Source organism: Chlamydotis macqueenii, chromosome 5 (assembly GCF_036417535.1).
Source record: "Chlamydotis macqueenii isolate bChlMac1 chromosome 5, bChlMac1.mat, whole genome shotgun sequence".
Classification (NCBI taxonomy): domain Eukaryota; kingdom Metazoa; phylum Chordata; class Aves; order Otidiformes; family Otididae; genus Chlamydotis; species Chlamydotis macqueenii.
Window position 1 is genome coordinate 29,928,462 of NC_141560.1, and position 16,772 is coordinate 29,945,233.

At 41.1% G+C, this 16,772-nt stretch overlaps 1 protein-coding gene across 1 annotated transcript in view; it reads right to left on the minus strand.

The window, feature by feature from the left end:
* AKAP6 (A-kinase anchoring protein 6) overlaps nucleotides 1-16,772 on the minus strand; it is a 295,501-nt gene that overhangs the window by 168,865 nt on the left and 109,864 nt on the right. The gene's annotated exons all lie outside the window — the stretch shown is intronic.

Genomic DNA, 16,772 nt, shown 5'->3' on the forward strand with positions numbered 1-16,772 from the left:
GAGCAGGAGGAGTAAAGTCCTTCTAGTCCCTCCAATAAATCTCTGCCTGCATTTTAGCAATGTGCTGTCCTTGAGAGACAAGGTGATATGGTAAGCACAAAAAAAAAAAAAAAAGAAGAAAGGCTCTCTCTTGTATATGCGTCATGTATTTTATGGAGACAGACACGTATAACATCTGCCTGCAGTAGTCGATGGTTTCAAAAGGGTGCTGAGAAACATTGCAGGCTTGCACCAGTACAAAAAGCAACTACTAGCAACCAGGTTACTTCTGCCCTCTCACAAAACGTGCCCATGTTTTAATAGCTATCTGCTACTTCAGGCTGGTGCTCAGAAACTCCCGAGCAGCAGGCTCCAGCAGCCCGGCGTGTATCCCCTCGCCGCGCAGACGAGGTGGGCTGCGGGCCCGGCAGGCCCCGGTGAGGTGCAGGGAGCGCCTGCGGGCTGGTTTGGGGGCCTGGAAAAAAAAAATATATATATAAAGAGAGAGAGAGAGAGAGACTCTCCTACAGAACCACGACGAGCCAAGTTATCTGCGAAAAAAAGAGGTAAGGCTGCAGGCACCGGTGCCACCTGGCACGTTAGGATCGCGGCCGAGGGGAGCCCGCGGCTGAGGGGAGCGCCGGCCGCGGCCAGCCCCGGCGGATTTTCTTTTGCCAGGCAGCGCGAATCACAATAATCCTACTATTTTTCAAATGACGGCAATAAAATTTTATTGAAACCATTTAAAAGAGCACATCTGTAGAAACCGAAAATAGCGGAGGGACGGCAACAGGCGAGGAAGGGAAGGCCGGGCAGCGCGAGACCGCCGGCGGAGGGAGCGCCGCCTGCCCGCCCGCGCGCCGTGCCTGAGCCCACAGCGCCACCTGCCGGCGCCGCGCCGTCCCGCGTCCGGCCCCAGCGGCGCCCGCCCGCTGCCCGCGAGGTGCGCGGCCGCCCCGGAGCCCGGAGCCCGGAGCCCGGAGCCCGGAGCCCGGAGCCCGGAGCCCGGAGCCCGGAGCCCGGAGCCCGGAGCCCGGAGCCCGGAGCCCGGAGCGCGGCCAGCCGTGCTGCCGCGCCCCAGCCAGGGCCGGGCACGGGCTTCTCGGTGGGAGCCTCGGGGAAAAACCAAAACCTGAACAGGCCTTTGGCTGCGCACAGTGTAGCCGAATTACAGACGGCGTGTTTTAAGCCGTTAGAAGGCGCACAAAGTAGAAAACTGTTTTTATCTCAAAGTATATGTGAGATTAAATTGTAACGATGCAGTTTCTGCTTCATTTGTCACAACTTAATAATCAAAACAATGCTCTGTTTGGATTTTGGTTTTGGGGTTTGTTTGTTTGTTTGTTTCCCATAAGAGTGCCTAGGATTCCATCCCATTTATCTTAATAGCCTGATGGCAGTGAGCAAGGAAGGAGCCACCTCTGTCATCCAGGCACCAGCCTCATGGCTCATCCCTGCCTGGGAGGCAGCTCCGGGCTGGAAATTGAAACCTGGGCAAAGACAATCAACTGCAGTGGCTCTGGCATTACGGAGGAGACTATGGTTCACTCTTGATGCTGAACTTTCCCTTCTCGCCTCTGACTTTTTGTCAAGGCGTAGTTACCGACAGGCTGTGAGATCTAGGCCCGCTTGTGCCATCAGCTGCAGTCTGGATGTGGTACAAACCGTTCTGCTCGGCTGACCCAGCTGGCCCAGGCAGCCAGGGGCAGGAGGCTGCCTGCTCTCTCCTGCTTAGAGACTAAGAGCATCTGCAGTATCGATGGTCCATGTAGCCCTGTCACCAATATAAATCCCGGTCCTTAATCTCGTCAAGTATCATAACAGAGGGGAAGTCCAAAACATAACTTATCCTCCACTGAAGGGCTGCTGCTCCTGCACAGATTGACCAACACAGAATCGTTTCTGCTTAATCAAGATGGCCTAGTTAGCTGGAACAGAATGCAATTAATGATGTACATATACTCAGAGACTCAAACCGCATTACAATAGTTGCTTTTATCATCATTTAGGATACTTCCCAGAGTATGTGTTTTAAATAAAAGCTTTAGACAAAAGAAGTTTTAAAAAATAATAGGGAAAAAATGCTGTCTTACAATAGAGAGAATCTATTGTAAGACTCTGTCAGAGCATGAAACTATGCTTTGAAAAAAGACATTATAAGAAAAAAATTATATCAAAACAGAGGATAAGGGTTAATATTAAATCCTAAATCCAAATCCAGGAGTACTCAGTTAAATAAATAAATTCCTAGGATGACAAATTTTAACCAATACAAGATACTTTTCTTTTTTTTTTTTTCTTCATTTTATACAGATGCACTTTACATCGCTTCCTAGACACTTCCTACCTTTCTGCTTTTTCTGTTTGAACTTAGGGTTTTTTTTCTCTAGATTTTTTTTTTCTTCATCATTCTCAAGGTGTGAAAGAGTTTCAAAAGGTATAAACTCCAGTGGAACTGTGCTGATTTATACTAGTTAATGGTTTGATCTAGACAGCATCGCTTTTATAATGAAAATGCTGTAAAATCTACCCAACTCATGCTTTGGTAAATAGGAAATTAAACTATGGTATTTCTCATGAAATCTTCTTGGAAGTTGAAAACCCATACTCAGCCACACTGAAGCTAAAAATTACTGTACAAGAAATCCTCAGGGAGAAAAAGAGGGGAACAGAATAGAAGAAAAGGAGCACCAGTATAATCCAGTCTTTGCCTTTTGACCAGCTGGTTCAGTTTTGCAAATGTAATAGTTTTGCACTGTGCTAGGAAGCTAGATGTTAGTAAAAGAACTCAAGCCCCTACATGACACAGCACAAAGCTATTCTTATTCTGTGCTGCTTAGTACAGAAACAAATGTTTCTGGATTGTTATTGAAGGATTTGTAGCAACTTCTATAGTAAAGTTTGCAATTAATGATAAAGCTCTTTCCATACCCCATGTTTTTAAACATTCGCCTCTAAAACATTCAGCTTTCCGTTTTGTTTTATGACAATTTTACAAATTTTCCTAGCGAGAAGAAAGTTCTAATGACACATCCCTGAACGAAGCTAGAGCAAAAATGGCTTCATTTGAAATTTGGCACAAAGTTTTTTTTGTGGTTGTCATAGTTCAGCCCCAATCGGGACCAGACCATGCAGTCTTTCTCTCACTTCCCCCACCCTCCGAGAGAATAGGGAGAGATAATACAAGAAAAAAAACAGCTCGAGGTTTGAGATAAGGACAGGGAGAAAATCCTTAAAGTCACCGTTACGGGCAAAACAGACTCGACTTGGAGATAACTATTCATTTATTACTAAAACTAGCAGGATAATAAGACAGAGAACAAGATAACCTCCCCCCCATCCCTCTCTGTTTCCGGGCTTAACATTATCTCTACTACCTTCCCCTCCTGAGCGGCACAGGGGGGAAGAGGGAATGGGGGTTGCAGTCAGTTAATCACACGTTGTTTCACACCGCTGCTTCATCACTGGGGGAAGAACTCCTCGCGTTCCTCCCCTGCTCCGTTGTGGGGTCCCTCCCACGGGCCACAGTCCTTCGTGAAACTGCTCTGGCGTGGGTCATCTCTTCCATGGGGTGCAGTCTCTCCAGAACGGCTGTCCCAGCGGGCCCTCCATGGGCCACAGCCGCCTTCAGGCATCTACCTGCCTGAAGGGGTCCTTCACAGGCTCCAAGTGGATCTCTGCTCCTCCGTGGACCTCCATGGGCTGCAGGGGGACAACCTGCTCCACCATGGGCTGCACCACAGGCTGCAGGGGAATCTTGGCCAGGAGCAGCATTACTCCTCCCCCTCCTTCTGAACTGACCTTGGCATCTGCAACTGTTCCTCTCACAAGAAAAGTTCTTCACAACAGGCTGGCAGACACCTCTCAGGATCTCTTCACATCATCCAGCTCATCTCCTCTCCACTTCTTGCAGCCGGGCTGGGCCGAGTCAGGCCCAGTCGGCCGCCTGGCGAGAGGCCAGAGGGTGAGGCCTGCAAGGCCCATGAGGCCTGTGCCTCCCCCTCTGCGCCTCTGCGCCCGCTCAGCTTCTTCACATCTTCTCTTTTTTTTTTTTTTGTTTTCCCCTTCTTAAATACGTTATCGCAGAGGCTTTATCACGGAACATTCTGCTACCCATCAACCTGGCCTTGTCCAGCAGCGGGTCCACCCTAGGCCCGGCCGAGTCCACTGAACAAAGGGGAGCAACTTCTAGCAGTTTCCTGCAGAAGCTATCACCTTAGGCCCCCCCCCCTCACTAAACAAAAGCACAACAGTGGTCTAATTCTATTTGCTCTGGATGGGTAAGAATGGAAAAGACAATTTTAAGTACTGGGGGGAAAAAAAATGCTCTAACTTAGTGTGCCTGCTTTAGTGTCTTATAGAATGAAAATATACTTAATTCAATTTTCTATAGAATTAAGGAATTCATTAATTAACTGAAGAATTAAAAATAAATTTGATGAGATTCAACTAAATACTCCTTCATTGATCAGAATGATCAGAACACGCAAATTTTTCAAGTTGTAAGACATGAGAATTCACTTGCTGAGTCATGCAAAAAGGGCAGGGGTGCATCAGCTCAGAGACCAAAGGCATGCCTGGATATTGGGATGAGAAAGGGTACACCTGGAAGTGTGCTTCCTACCCTTGTTCTGTTAAACAGAAGGGCATAGGAAACATACAGATCGCCCAGCTGCTGCCCAGGGCTGCAGGGCTCCCTGCACCCAATACAGCTGGTCAAAGGATCCTGGGTTGTGTCCGGCACATGGGATGACAGAGTGGGAGAGCAGCTGTGGTGGTGCGCTGCCAGGAAGAGAAACCCTGGAGCATGGTGGCGAGGCCTGTGGAGGTGGTCAGATGAACGAGTCTCACATGCAATTCATTACACTTAATAGGACTGTGTGTGTTCTGCCTATCCCAAGTGTGCGTCAGAAAATTAAATACTTAACTGAACACAGAAATAGGCAGTCTTTGGCATCCCAAGCAGTTTGTGCCTGACTTCATTCCTTTTTCTTGTTTTGCTGGATCCTGTTTGCATATTACTCCCTACTCAAAACCACTGTTCAGCACACCTCAGTGCTCACTGCCTGCACCACGCTACTGACTCTTGGCACAGCCCACAAGTTCCTCGCTCCCTGTGCCTCTCCAGCTTCTACAGTCACCTCCTGCGCTTTACCATTGAGCTTGAGAAGCTGACCCCCTCTCTGGCCAAAGACCAACCTCCTTCAGCAACAGATATTCATTAACTCCCCACTTCCTAGTTCATGGCAGCAGACCCGAGGTTGGTGCTTACTGCCGTCAAATGAGTCAATCAAAGGATTTTTGGTACCCACGACCCTAGCTACATGCTCCCCTGGAGTTGGTGGCACAGCCAATGCTCATGGTTGAAAAAGGACAAAGTAGAGCCCAGGAGAAATGTTATGGGCTGTCAGCAAAATGACGAATCATTGATCAACTTAAAAACTTCTGATAACAGCTGCAAAACTAGTGATAACAACATAAGTGCTTAGGATACTGTAGAAAGGCTCCAGTCCCTGATGATATTCCTGTATATTCTCTCAGCTTGTCTTAGGTGTGCTCAGATATATTCTCACTGGACTGCAATTTTCTGAGCAGCACACAACTAAAACCTCCCTCCTTTTACTGTCACAGTCATGAAAAAAAATGTGTGACTATCAAGGGAGTCACTTAAAAATATGCACAAATGCCTCTCAGCTAAGCTATAACCACTTCTTGCACTAGAACTTTTAAAGTTTCCTAACTTCATTTCAGTGGTTAAATTTTCCTTTGACATTACAAGCTCTCTCTTTTTTTTTTATCAGATAGGAAAGTAAACAGTTCTGGTGTTCAATAATTTTAGCACTTCAAATGATCTTGTTTAGACTTTGAAGTTCAGCTTTCATTAATTGAATGGAATGGGAAAGGAGGAAGTTTCCATCTCAGCTGCAGCTATCACTTTACAAATCCAGCTTTTATTAGACCACATATAGAATGGAAACAGACTAAAGACCGGTTCTGTAATTCTGAGCTTTAGTCTAAGAGACAGCACATTTGTGATTACCAAAAAAAGAAATGTGAAAACATGGAATTATTACTATATTAAAAAATGCAACTTCCTTTTATTTTTTTTTTTTTGGTACACTAAAAGTGTCAGTATCTTAGATGCTTTTACTATATTTTGGATGAGAGATTCCTTTAAATGGGGAATCTGGATATGTGCACTTAGGGAAGCTAGCATTAACACTGCCACAGAGGATACAACTGCATCCAGTTAACACCATTATGAAAAGTTTTATGGCTCTCATCCTAGACAAAAATTTGGTTTTGCTTTTTAAGGAAAAAGATTTACAGTGCCTACATGGCACAGGTAACAACATTAGTTCAATACCATTTGGCTTGTAATTTTAAGCTATGCAGTGGTAACATCGCTCAGTTTATTAGTCTAACATTTTCATTTAACACGCATGCTGGCTTACACTTAAGGCACTTCTGGTCATTGCATTTGTAAAAGTACAAAGCCCTTCTAATGACTTGAACTAATATTAAAATCAGAATAAAAGAGACAGGCCAAACTATTAAATACAAACATGCTAAAATCATCTGCTGTGGTAGTTAAGAGTGATGGTAAGAAGTCTACTGTATTCCACAAACCTCAGCGTGGAAGCACCAGACAACAGTGCTTGTTAAATCACTACTCCAGACCTTTTTTCTCTCCACCTTCCCTTTTATTACACAAAGGGAGTTCTCTTCTTAAAAGAATTGGTTATGAGGCTGTGTGCTTAAAAATGAATGTCCAATTTTGTTGCAAGCAGACAGTGTTGTAAAGTTTGTTCCCAATTTACAAAAAGACTAAGCTCACAGAGGGGTTTGTGTACAAGGATGGGCTGGCTCTAAGGGCACTTCTATCACAGAATGCATTAAGAAAACCCTTTGTCTAACCACAAAAGGACTTGCATATTAGTCTCAGGAGGTACACATTCCTGCCCATGGACTTTATTTTCAAAAGAATAAAAGTGCACTTTCTTCATAGGCAAAGGTAAGTCAAAGAAATCCAGGTACTCAAGAGGATGAGGCTGCAACAAACTGCCATGGTCAATTTAATTGGAGCTAGACCCAGAGGCAACAATAAAACCATTAGCAGTACAGATCTTAGGGATCCCCAAGGAACCAAGATGCCACAATGGAAAATATTCCTTGTGTGATATTGTCAAGATTCTGTGGCAGACAATGACCTCGCAGAAACATAAAACTGACCAAACACATCAGTAGGTTGGCAATACTTAACATGCAGTTCAGGATGCATTCATTCACAAATAGTTTAGAAACAGAACTTAGCAGCCTTCTGCTAAAGAAGTGCCACACTTACTCAATAACCCCAGCCTATGAGAATGTGTGACTTAGATGTTCCCTCCAAACAGGGAAAAGATAAAGATTAAATACTTTTCTTAGTGGACATCTGTGTAAAGGCTCATCTTTGTCTTCTACTATATACTGTTTAGTTAAGCATCTTTTAAGACCAACTGTTAAATTACACACATCTTCCACGAGTGCCACCCTAGGCTTTGTGCCCAACTACCACACATGGAATTAGAAACGACTATTGAATGTATTTTCCCTCATGAGCATCTGTCTAATCAGTCGTGATTTATATGGTTACAGAATGGAAAGTGGTAGCACAGGATGTTCACTGGCTCATGACTTTTCCTGGTTTTAGAGTCCCCAGGATGCATTCTGATGCTGGAAAACAACAAGGATTAATATATGAAAATATAGAGTTATATCAAGCAGAGCCAGTTAGACATCTCAGCTTTTCAGGGAGATTTCACTGGAGAGCTCAGAGTACTTCTAGTCTTGAAACAGTGAGAACAAAAAAGCACAATTCTTACAAGTCTAGGAAAACACTACAAATTAACTCAGATCTAGCTTTGTCCCTAAAAGTCAATTATAGGGTACTCTTGATCTTAATTTTTGTGGACCTTTTGGTCCACTACTAAATCAACAGATTTTGCTAACATTTCCAAGCTATTTTTCCATCCTGTATTCTGACTAGAGCAGGAATGGCAGACAGTATTTTTAAGAAGTTCTCCATTTCCTAAAGGCTTCTAGGTAAAAGAACCAGAACCATAAAGGTAGGATAGGCTTAAAAAGTATGATAAAGAGAATCATGCAAAGTCTTACTTTTCAGTCCATTAGAAATAACTATATTTGAAAACAGTGAACCTGATTCTGCAATAAAAAGTTCACTGCTCCCATGGGACTTTATTTCTGCTTCTAGACAAACAGCAGGTTACACTAATCTGAATATTAAGAGTCACTCCTAAATGTATCTCTGTAGATTATTTAAACCTTTCCACAAGCATAATTCTTGCTTTACCCTATGCCTTGTCTTACTTTTTGCTCAAGGTGAACATCTACCACAAGGCCTCTGCCGCTATTTCAAACTTAAAAGATCTAAAAAGGGACATTCTTAATATCATCAGATTGACTGTGGGGCAAAGACAGATACAGGAAAAGTAAGCCAAATGCTTGCTAAACCCAATTCCTAAGAGGTGTATTATTAGATAGCAGACAAGCTTCCAACACCACTGGTAATGTTTCCCCCAGCCTTTTGAAGGATCACTGAACACCCAGAACCACAGAAGGAAATTCATGGGCTGGAAGGACACTGCTGGGCCCAAGACAGCTACATATATGAAAGTCACGTAGCAGCACAGGAAAAGCCAGCATCATTGTGACTTTGCAAATATTCAAGAGTAGAGAGGGCTAGTGGAAAGAAGGGAGGGGAAGGGGAAGACTGATTCATCCATCAGTTAAAGAATCATCTGGAATGAACTTAATAGCATTATGGATTGGTTGTAAACCTCCAGAGATGCCATCTGCTCTGATGGCAATAATGCCAAGCATACAAAATGGCTGCTGATCTTTTCTCATACTGACGTGGCCATTCTTTCTACCTGAGATGTAATGTTAACAGGCACAAGGCCAGATAAGGTTTTAGGCCTCCTGCATTTGTTCAGGTGAGGGCAGGGTTCATGCTGAGAAAATACAGGAGGCCAGTGCTGTATCTCAGAAGCACTGTGAGATTCAAAACGCTCCTGGGAATCAAGTAAATAAGTAAATTATCATATCCTTCTTTGTATAGAAAAATTTTACATATGCCTTCACATTCTAGATGACAGAAAATAATTTTGCTTATCTGCCTCCTAAGTTATCATGCATACTAATTTGAATCTTAGTTATTTTCAAGGCAATACTACAAATTGTCCGAGTTCCGCATCAGGCCACAGTGCCGGATGGCAGTGGCAAAATCGGAGCTGCAGCCAGGCTTTGGAGAGAACGCGCTTGCTGGAATGCAGCCTGCGCAAGCCCTCTCGTGGAGACAATTCATCCTGCCTGAAAACCATTCTTCTGCAAGCTAGCTAAAGCATCCTCTCAAATTGATGAGAGTAGTATTGACAAAAAAAAAACCCACCGCTTTTACACGAATAAGTTTTATCATCATTGGATTATGCAGATATATTGGTTAAAGAAATAAATATTTTCCACTCTTCTAATCAGTACTGGGTTTTGTCAGAAAATCTCTGCTGTGTAATCTTTATTCACATGTTTCTAGCACTCATCTAATTCAGTATTCCTAGTCTGTGTGAAATTTTGAGGTTGACCAAGAAAAACTTCCCAAGGAAACATATTGAAACTATGGAGTGAACAGTATAAGCAGCAGAAAGGAGACACACAGGAGTTAAAGGATAGTAAGAGCCCTGAAAATGAGACAGAAACAGGAAGGATGAAGAGACAATAAGGAAATGAGGCATAAACAGTGAGGAAAACAGAGGAGGAGGAAATATAAGCAAAGGACAAGATAGTTATTTTTCTTTAATTAAAAAAAAAGTGTGATGTACTTTGGGTCATTTGGAATAAAATAGGCAGGCGAAAGCTCTTAGAGTTAAAAGCAGAACAGTCAGCAATCATGATACTGTGAGTGAGCTGAGTAATGTACAAACTTCTGAATGATCATCCAGATCTGGTCTTCAAAGTTCATCATACTACTAGGATGGAACATGTTGTTTCTGAAAATATATTTATTCACAAAGAGCGATGTCTGTTATTGGTCATGTCTCACAGAAACTCTCACTACTCTTAAAATAACTTTTTTGAGTTATTTCTTCTCCACATAAAATCCAAGAGGCCTATGCAGCAGCCAGGGAATAAAGACAGGTGCTCCTAGTACACGATAAGCTTTACGTTTCTCTTATGTATCACAGCATTATATATCCTAAACTGAGGCCTTTTTAGTTTATACCCTCCTGTGATCCTGTCTAACTCAAAGACACGCCATATCTAGACATCAGTAAGAGACGTGAATGTTTTTAGGTCACATACTCTTGTTTCCCTCAGCTGGTAAACCAGGGAGCAAGTTATGAAAACAATGTCTCCAGAAATTTGTAGCCAGTGATGTTATCAAGGAAAGGACAAGAAGAGCAAATAAGTCTGCCTAAGTCACAAAAAATGGTGCCAGTAGCTGCCAGAAAGGGGGACTGCAACTCTGCAGCAGCAGCTGGAAGGAGTGTCTGGATTCTGCAGGGACCTTGAGCACAGCACAGGAAAGGGGCCTGTCTTTGGTAAAAGTATCAGGCACCAAAACGAGTTGCTATGTCCTGAACAACTCTAAACTAGAATAGAAAGTGTAGAAGTTAGTTCAGGACCCGTTGTTCATAAAAATGGTTCATGTGCAAATTTATTCTTTATTCTACAGACAAAACTAAAATAAAATCTCTTGATCAGAACTGTCCCTTTCTTTCAGTATGAAATGTTTGTTATGCAGCAGCCTTGATCCAAACTCTGTGGGTAATGTGAGTCTATAATAATTGTCTTCATTTTCAGTGAAGCTAGTTGTCTGATGTGCTTTTTCTAAAAATGCTGCCAATATAACTATTGATGTTGAAGCAACTTACAGTGATGTAAGGGTACTTGGAAGCACTGCATTGCCTCTTCATGTAATTATTTTAAATGTTGTCTTGGCAACATACCTTATTTTCAGATTGTTTTACAGCTAATGTATGTATCGATTATAAGCTGAACTGCATCCAAAAGACGAACTAATCTTCATCTGCAATTTTTCCATACAATGGCCTCTGCAATATATTAGTGTACAGCTTTATTCTGCTCTGAAAAATAGACAATTATGGATGACCATCATTCCTTGGTTTGCATACCCTGAGTATTTGGGCTTCAGACAGTGGAGTGGGGGTGGAACACCCTTGTGCAGCTGTTATTTCTGCCGACTGTCAGCTGCTACCTTGCACGCAGACTGGGCAGCACCGAAGGACACTCCGTTGAAGCCACACTGGCACCTCCCTTAACTGGTCCCAACATTACTTTACTCTTTGATCTCATAGTTGCTAGAAATGAACCGCATTCCCCAGCACTTAATTGCTTGAAAGGTGCACGTGATGTACCTACACCATAGTTGCTCCTGTAGCCTGAAATCAGAGTGGCCCTGTGGCATGATGTCAATTAAACAGAGATTTGTGCACTTCAAAAAAATTTACGTTTTTCCAAATAAAGAACAAATAATGTTAAAAGAAATAAATTAGCCAAATTGTATACCTTTACCTAATGGCACAAAATTATTTCCACAAGATTTTCAGTCTTTTAAATAGAAACTAGATTAGTTATTTTTACATAATATTTTCAGTAAGTTAGCCAGTAAGTGATAGATAAAGGAAGAAAGCCACTGTATTCTTGGCCTAATGTTCACAAACCAGGATTAAACGTGGCTTATTTAAATAATACAACCATAGCTCCCTAAATAATAATAAAAATGGCAGCTGTATTTGCAAGGAGATCTCCTCTTTTAGCAGAGGATGGGGTTTATTTTTTTATACATATTTCACAAAATCTGTAGAAGTACTCGTGCAGGTTATAGTTTTTAAAAGTTTAATAATTGGCATACACATGCTATTACTTTTTAAAATCAAAACTAATTCAACATTAAATTTGCAGGAATAAAACACAGCACAAAAAAAATTTGTTGGAGACTACGCTAAAGCAAAAAAATCTTAATAAAGAGGAAATATTCTATTTTATTATTTATTTAATCTCTGAATTTCTAAGAACTTCGTTTGTAAAGTTATGTGGGTCTCGTTCATTTGAGAAGGAAATTTCTGTAAAATAGGTGCAGTAACAAGTTGTGGCCTCAAGAGGGCGATGTACCACCACGTCTAAAAGTTTTCCAACCTGAAGGAAAAACCCACTTCTTACTGAAATAGAACAGATGCTGTTTGCTTGTGGGTAACTGCTAAATATATTGACCTCTACTATTTCATTGACATGACTTAAGATATAATGACCACGATCCCCTCTCAAAATCAGAACGTTTAATTCAGCATTTCCTATTATTCAAGGCTAATTGGTTAGAAGAGGTTAAGTCTGTCACCTCACAAGAGATATTATAATTCTTTGACCTATGAACTTGTTTTGCAGTTAAGATTTCTAGTTTAAAAACAGGGAAAATGGTTATTGCCACTATTCACTAAATATGGCAGCAGCAAGGAGAGATTAAGATTCACCACCTCTTTTCCTTACTCCATTATTATTCCTCTAGTTTCCTAATTTAGCTTCATGTTATGCACTCAGCTCTTGTTCACCTGCAGTCTCCAAAGAAATTCTGTCACTATTAGTGTCTCCATTAATTGCTTTTCTTTTGCCTCCTAATTTATCTACCTTCCCTTTTAGACAGTTTCTTTTTTCAGTGGTCTCTAGTGGCTATTGCTTTACACCCTCTTTAGATCCTAATTCTGACTTACTTTTTTCTTCCCAAAATTTGTATATGTTTACAGAACAAAATAAAAACAATCTCTGGTCTTTTTTTCTTTTGTCTTCTTATTCTTTATTTTTAACCCCAGAAACATCACTGTTTCTAACAGATTTACTATTTTTTTCTTGTTTTCTGTACCTCAGCAGACTTGTAGGAGATTTGCACTGCAACGCATAGATGAGGTTGACCCGAGTTCAGATTTACCTGAGCCAATTTTATGCTAGCTACTATAGTCCAGTTGCTGCTAACAGTGCAGCAGTATTTATATTTTAAATTACCCTGGGTGTCTTTAGTCTTATAGAGCACAATGAGGAAACGTTCAGGTAGTCAGATGCTGGCATCAGTAGGGAAAAAGCAATTAGTTACCGTGACTTGAACATCTACACTGTCTACTACCAAAAATCTGTTTGCTTGTTGATTCTCCCTCTGTCAACCTGAAGAGATTCTAGATGTTGTCCAAGGGAAACCAGAGGCAAATCTAGCCCTCATTTGGGTAACCTTACTTCACCCGCATGACAATCAGGGTTCAGAATAAGTCTTTACTAACAATAAAAGAATATTCAGATAAGATTCCAGTTTGATTTACTAAGAATAGCTCAGCTGTTCATAAGGATTATCATCTGTGCTCCAAAACCTAAAGCAAGGACAAGAAAACTTTTTTTTTTTTTTTGTCTTTCTGGTTGCTTTAAAGATAACTTTCAAATACCTGTGTAAGCTTACAGACAGTCTGGAACACGCCTCTGACAGACAGTTTCCTGTCCATATTTACCACAAATTATATTCACTCTGATGCCTAATGATGCCAACTGTGATTTAAGAGTCAGCATGACTTAATGTTTCATTCCTGATCATAACATTCTGGAAAGGATGAAGGAACAAAAACCAGTTGCTGTCAAAACACATAAAGATACACAAGAAGAAAAAGATATGAACATATTTTGAGGAGTTATGCAATAATCTTACATAAGTGGACTTGATCTTTTTTCTCAGGTTAATCCTCTCTAGACCCCTGAACATTTCTCTTGCTCTGAGTCATCTCCATCATGTACATATTTTAAGGCAACGATGCGTTAACAGCAGGAGATAGACTGGAATTTTATTTAGGTGGAAGTTAGTAGCAATGTATTATTTAAATAATTAAATATTTAGAATAGAGTATAGTGATTTTGGTATACTGCATCTTTCTGGAATATCCTGTACTTCCTCACACGAGATACATAAAACATAAGTATCGAAGAGCTAAGTATATTATATAACAGAACAACTAGACCTTAAAACATTGTGAAGGGCATATCACTATGAAAATACAAAGCAATGAGCATTCTCTCTCACCCCTCCCTATTTATCATATTTAAGGGAATATTAGAAAACAACAATTTAAAATTCAATAGTATTCTGTTTAATAATGGTAGCACTTCAAGAAACCCTAAAATCAATACAGTAACTAGTTAACAGGGCGCTCAAAAGTTATCTCAAACTCTTCACAACCAACCAACCCTCTCCCCAGTACCTGCTCCCGATAAGACAGCAGTTACAGAGGATTTAGTTCTGAACAACACAACTCTTCAACCACCGTACACACCCTGAAGTAAATTCCCAATAGCAATTTGACTCTTTCTGCCTGTGTTTTGAAAGCTAGTGCCATCACTGAAAGCTTCCAAACCTGCCTCAATGGTTTCTGAGTGCCTTTCTCTACCTCCACGAGAGAACTGAAAGCACCGAACAATCTGAGACAATAAAGGGTGTCTCTGCATTGATATAAAGGAGTTGATCATAAGATCGTCTTAAAGTTGATACTGATTAATTCTCCAAGTTATTGTTGTGTCTCTTTTACATCTGGAGCCTCTACTGGCTTTCCTGGTTGGTCACCTGGCACCCACTGCTCACCTTTCCAGCCTGCCCTTTTCCACAGTGAGAGCAGGAAGTCCACTTCTTGCAGTCTCACCGTTCCCTTTCTCCATCTTCAGCTCTGCTGCACCCTTTTACCTATTAGCAGAGATCCAGAAGGTAAGAAACAATCCTTGACCAATTTCTAGAAAGTTTCCAGTTCACAGATAAATCATGTGGATGGCTCTGGTGCAGGCATGTGACTAAGACAAGACTCTGGGTTGTAAAGCCAATGGTCACTTAAAGCTGATCTGAGTGACCGTATTAGAATAGAAGAGGAGGGCTCTCACTATCATGTATGCAAAAGCAGCTGTTCCTCAGTTCATCTAAGCTGTTAGTAGCCATCCCTGAGCTGAGATGTAGTATCCAACTATGTACACATCAAGAAAGAATTGTCAGGCTTTTTGCAGGTAAAAGTCTCACATCAGATGTGAGCCAGACATGTAGATGTAGACATATCCCTTACAACCAATTCTAAATGCTAGTAAAGACATACCCTCAAATCATTGCTACTAAATTATTTGCGAGCGAACTTTTTTTTCTATTTCTCCCTCTCCCTCTTTCTTTTTTCCCCCAAGTTATTTGGAATTACTTGCCAAATACTGAATGTAAAAAATCCGTGATTAAAACTGCTCACTGCCAAATCATTCTGAAATTTTTATACTGGAAATTCAAACAGCTCTGAACAACATATGCTTCACAATAGATGTGTTTAATTAAGGAAGCATAATTCCTGCAGTCAGTTTTAGATTTAAAGTTACATATCCAGAATTTGCACAGCTTACATAGAAATTGCTGTTTTTTGCAAGATTGCTGGTGACAAACTCTCTTAGACTATTTGTGGTAAAGCAAATGCCAAAGAAAAGTGAATGTATTTGGAGGAACTGTTTAAAATTCAAGCAAACTGTTAGGAACTAAGCAGTTTTGAGGAACAGAGGGTTCACTGTATTTCAGCACAATCTTCTAGTAAAGAAGTATTTGTCTGAGTAAAAATGAAAGTTCCATATGTATACTACATTACTGCTTAGTAATAGTTTAGCCAGCTTGAAAACTGAGGGATGGGCTTTCAAATCAGGGGAGTATCATTAAACTCAAAACAACAAAGCAAAAACTTGGCTCAGCACAAAATGGGAAGTGACATTTTCAATTATGCTGCACAAAGCAGCAAGTCTGCTGAGAAAACAGTGCAGTTGCCAAGGAATTTCTGGATCTGATACCTCTTTCACTTACAGTTTTGTATAAGCTGGTCATCAACCAATAGCAATATTTCAATCTAAATTGTATGAAGCAGTATAAGAAAGATTCAGAGATGAGCAAATTTTGGCAAACATTCTATCTATCAGGAAAAATAGGCAATCCATTTATTTTAAGAGGGTCAGTATTAGAAGCACCGTTACTAAGTTACTGGAAGCAAGAGGGCTGAGGGGAGCATTACAATTTACAAATCCTTTATCTGGTAATCCAAAATAAGCCAGTCCTGTTCCCTACTGATTATCTTTGCTTTTTCCACCTCTTCTGTCATTACTGATTTTAGTTCTATGTTTTTTCTTTGCTACTAAGCCCCATAAGCTCTAAAAGTTCCTATTCGTTTTTCACTACCTTAGCCCCACAGCCCAAACTTCATTTGTCCTCTATGCATACATTTCCCCCTACTGATGAAAATCACCTCCAAAACCAAAAAACTTTTGCTTCCCCTAAAGCAATCCAGCTTCTACCTTAACTGTACTGGTGTGTTTTCCGCCCAGAAGCAACTCTGTCCCCTTTCAACCGGAACAACATAAATTCTTTTCCCCTTTGTTCTCCAAATATTTTCTAACCAGCTGGCTCTCCACTGCCCAAATGGACTCCTGGCTGTATCTCCAATACAAACTTGCTCTACCAAGTCCATTAACCATTTGCAGAAGCCTACCGTTTAGTCATCTTTTGTGACTACCCACTAAAAATGCAAACCTTTCCCTCCCAAATACACGAACTATTTATCACACTAACAAGTTTAGCTCTGATATTGCACTCTCCTTTGTACACTGCATGGATCCTTAGTTCCTCCTAGGCAGGAAAATTATTCCCATTACTCCAGTAATTTGGAAGAGGGGCCTTTAATCTCTGCTCC